Below are 4858 nucleotides of genomic sequence, written 5' to 3'. Positions count from 1 at the left end.
TGTTTGTTTCATGTTTGCATGTATTATATATTAGTTTTTTAAATGTCATTATACTTGATGAATTTCAATTTTATTAAAAATTTCATATTTTAATTTAAATTCCAAGTTTACACATTATATAGATGCAGGTATACTACATACATTGACCTTCACATGGCATATTAGGATCCTCATATCCCCCCTAAGTAGCAGCTTCCTATCCCCCCTAAGCAGCCTCATGTCCCCCTCCCCCCCCGACCCCCCAAAGCAATAGTCTCCTATCCCCCCCAAGCAACAACCTCCAATTCTCTTGAGCAGCAGTAGCCTCCTATCCCCTCAAGTAGCAACCTATCTCACCAATAGCATGCTATTCCCATAGATTAGTAGCCTATCCCACTCGACATGCTCTATGATCACACTAACCAAGAGATTCGTAGACTTATGAATCCTTGACTAGTGGCACATGCTCTAGTGTGTATAGTAGTACATGTCAGAGAATCTTATGAAGTCTCACATATATTAGAGATGAGATTCATGGTGTTGCTCCATATTCTGCAAATACTTTACAGATTGTCCTTGACAATAAGAGATAAGAGGTCTCTTCAGGGCTCTCACTATAGTAGGTACAAGGCTTAATGTCCAAAGAGACACTGAATAGGGAATATTTCCCTCATTATCTTCCACTAAAGTATGTAAAGTGGTATTCTCCCCTTAAGTGTATAGATCTATAGATGGCTTCACTTATATACCCACACTTCCTTGCTGCTCATGTTCATTATCCAAATAATGACCAAATTCCACTCTACTTTGTATGACAACTTTAAGTTGAGGTTTGCTTATGTAGGGAAATGCACTACACTAATTTACCATTGCATTTAGGATAGGGGCATGGTAGAAAAGTTGATAGCTAGTTGAGTCATCCTCCACTAACACATAGGTTGATTGTTAAAGAGAGGTCACCTGCTATTTCCCCTATATTAGGTTTGTCAACTGATGAGGCCATGCATAGCACATAGTTATGGGGGGTGATTTAGGGAGTTAGAGACATTACCGTAGCTGTTAGATCTATTTCTAGTAATGATGTTGGCTAGTATTTGATATCACATTGGCATTCTAGATCATCACCTAGTGCTTCATCTTCAAGAGACTTGTACAGTGCAGTAGGTATCCCTTTACTTACTAGCTTAGAGGGTCTCACTAGAGTGCTGGCATGAGATAATATGAGTAGTCTTGTCGAGGATCTATTATGTTCATGTAGACTTATATTAAAGCATCTTGGCATACCCATATCATATTTTTGACATCATGTCCATGATGGTATTGGGTCACATCCTCAACCACATTCCTCTCATTGATCAGGTAGTGCTCATGGTGGTAGTACACATCATGATCCACCTACTGACCACTCTTTTTTTTTAGAGGGACATATACATTGTAGTATAGACCATTTATCTAGTGTAGGGCATGGTTAGAGTTCATATGTGTGCCTTGATGATGTTGACTTCAGCTTGTTGACCATAGGATGGATGGACTTGTTGACACATGATGATTCTACTTCTATGCCATCTCATCTAGTCAATCTACTTGGATTGTCATTATTAGAATGTATGCCAGCCACCAATCATGCTAGCATATATGTAGAAATGGAGCTAGATGAGGCCCAACAAAATCTAGATAAATTGGTGGACATGATCGATGCTAGGCAGTCTGAGTAAATCTACACAGGTAAATCTATAGTTTTTTTTACATTCATGTTAAAATTTCAATTTCAAACATTTGCTCAACTAATAATTTATGCATGTACATGTTTTAATATGATTTTTTTCACACATGTATGTATTTATTGTAGGGGGGAATTCCTCTTTTTACTACATCTTTGATGCCCGATCGTGTATGTTGTTGAGACTCATTTGATGATGTCACTAGTAGACGAGTGAGTTTTAATTTTTTTAATTTAGACACATGTGAGTTTTAAATGTAATATTTAAATTGCATGCAATTTGTAAATTTAAAAGAGATTTAATTAAATATGAAATTATGTACATTGATTTCACTTTCTCTTTAATATATAGGGGTCAGCACATCCTAGTGAGCATCCTAATAGACAATCTTTAGACCACACTATGAGGAGACATCATGATGATAGTCCTGCACCTGACGATCCATAGTTTCTTTTATATTATAGATTATTTGATCTAGACTTTCATCCAAATTATACAATTTTTTGTTATTTTTTATTTGATGTAGACTTTCATGCAGATTTTACATGTTTAATGATTGACATACATATATAGTTATGTTCTTATATGTTACATTGTGTTGGATTATGTTAGACTATGTTCTTTTATATGTAAGATTAGTTTGGATAATGTTCTATTATGTTGGATATTATGTTAGATTAAATGTTACATTATGTTGGATTATGTTATCTACTATGTTCTTTTACATGTTAGATAATGTTGGATAATGTTCTAGTTATGTTGGAAATTATTTTAGATTAGAAGCATTATGTTGCATTATATTCTTTGACATGTTCAAATATGTCAAGGATAATGTTGTAGTATCTTGTAAATCATGTTATATTATGATAGATTATGTTGGATTCTGTTAGAATATGATTATGTTAGGGTTATGGTTAGGTAATTAACTTTACATAAATAATTGCATACAAGTACCTAATTGAACTATAATTAGTTACGAATCAAAATTTAAACTTCACAAGTTAAATGAAAATGTAAAAGTAATATATAATTAGTTACAAGTCCTAATTTTGTCCCCTTAGGACTCAAGTCCTAATTTGATTCCCTTAACATAATTGTTCAAATTTCTTTCCCTCCAGGCACATGTCCTAATTAGTTGCATACAAGTACCTAATTCAACTATAATTAGTTACAAATCACAATTTAAACTTCACAAGTTAAATGAAAGAGTAAAATTAATATATAATTAGTTTCAAGTCCTAATTTCATCCCCTTAAGAACCAAATTTCAAATTGTTTAACCAAAGTTTAGATTTCAAATACATCAGCCAAATTTCAGGTTTCAAATACTTAAAACAAATTTCAAATTTCAGATAGTTCAACAAGTTGTTTCTATATTGTATCAAGTGGGTTAGCTTGTTGCTGGATAACATTTAATATTTTCCTATGATCATCAATATCGAACCTCCACTTACATATTCTAGGTCCTTTGACTGGATGAAGACTTAGGCCAGTTGTAATAACATGGTTACTATACTAATATACCTTATTATTAGGTTGATAATTAGTGAAATAAATCTTATTCTTAAGTACTTTATTTTGCTTCAAATATGTTCCATGTACAACACCATAACCTGCATACAAGTCAATAAATTTCAATTCATAAAAAAAATATAGATGTACATACACATACATGATTCAAATATACTAACCTATGAGAAACATAATTCCATCACTTATTTCAGATTTTGTTAGCTTCTCTCTTTGTATGGTGCAATGCAATAAATAATAGCTAACACCTTCTACCTTTTTAGATTCTACCATGATTGCAAAAACATTGCTTACACAAAGTGTATGTATATAAATTCCGTGTGTCATGTACATGAGTATATATGTATAAAATAAATTAACAAAAATTATGAAATACATACCAACTCTGATCAATCCTAAAATATGGTCATAATCACTAGAAATCAATGGAATATCATCATAGTTTTTGTCCTCAAACTCATTCATATTGATAACATCTAGTGACACCAAAGTCCATTCACCCACATATCCACATTCTTGATTAACACAACCATCATAGTTTTCATCAATGCAATTAGGAAAAAAATGAGTATTCTCGTGTGTACAATGACCACATATTACTATCTATACTCATAACTAAATACAATGATTATGCCTTCTCTACCCTCTTACATGCATGTGTTGATCTTCTATCGACAGCTAAATGTAAGGTCCATACATACATATAAAAAATGAGTTTTAAACATGTGTGTACCATAATTTAGTTATGACATAATGTATTTAATATAAAATTGATTCAATTATAATATTTGAAAATTAATTTATACCTAATACCTCCTAAAACACTCTGAATGGTGTGACTCACTCTGCTTGTGGTGGCATGTTATCCATATTTGTTGGCACCATAAAAAAAAGTTTGCACCACTCAACCACATCATGAGAATTATTAATGTGATATCCTTTATAGTCCATTTGATACTTGCTTAAAGAATTTTTGATGCAAGCTCCTATACCATCATGCTCACCCCTTCCATGTTCACTCTCAAAAGAACTTCAAATGTGTGGTATATTAAGGTATCAATTATATCTACATAATGCATAAAATGATCTAGCTAATTTAAATTGTGTTGCACATCCATATGACCATACAAATTTTTTTTCCATTTTTATGCCTTTGGTTTTTAAATAATCAAAAAATGTCTTAAAAAAATATTCCACAAAATGTGTGTCATATTCTTTTTCATCACTAATGTAAAAGTGATACTCTTTTTTAATGACTCGTGCTTGATCTATACTTTCTACACCATCTAAATCAATTTGTGCATATTGATAAGACACTTGAACCATAATAGTAACCTGCTCTATATAGTAGTATTTTGCTTGAATTTGATTTTGAGAAATGAATGAGTAATTCTTTGCAAAGTCAACAACAAATAAAATTGTCCCGAGTGGGAAAATTTCTCTTAGTGTTTGAAACCATTATGCTTGCCACTTAGAAAATAAAGCATGATGTATATATGGTTGAATCCATTTGCAAAATTTGACATAAATTCTCCAACAAGTATGTCATCCTCTACATATTCTAACCTCATTGATTCTTTTACAACTTTTGTTTTTGACTTTATATACTTATATCTCTTACATTTTACT

The sequence above is a fragment of the Cupressus sempervirens genome, chromosome 4 (genome assembly GCF_028749045.1).
Source record: "Cupressus sempervirens isolate cs-2001-9-10 chromosome 4, ASM2874904v1, whole genome shotgun sequence".
NCBI lineage: Eukaryota > Viridiplantae > Streptophyta > Pinopsida > Cupressales > Cupressaceae > Cupressus > Cupressus sempervirens.
The sequence above is the reverse complement of the archived record's forward strand: the minus strand, read 5'-3'. Positions refer to the sequence as shown.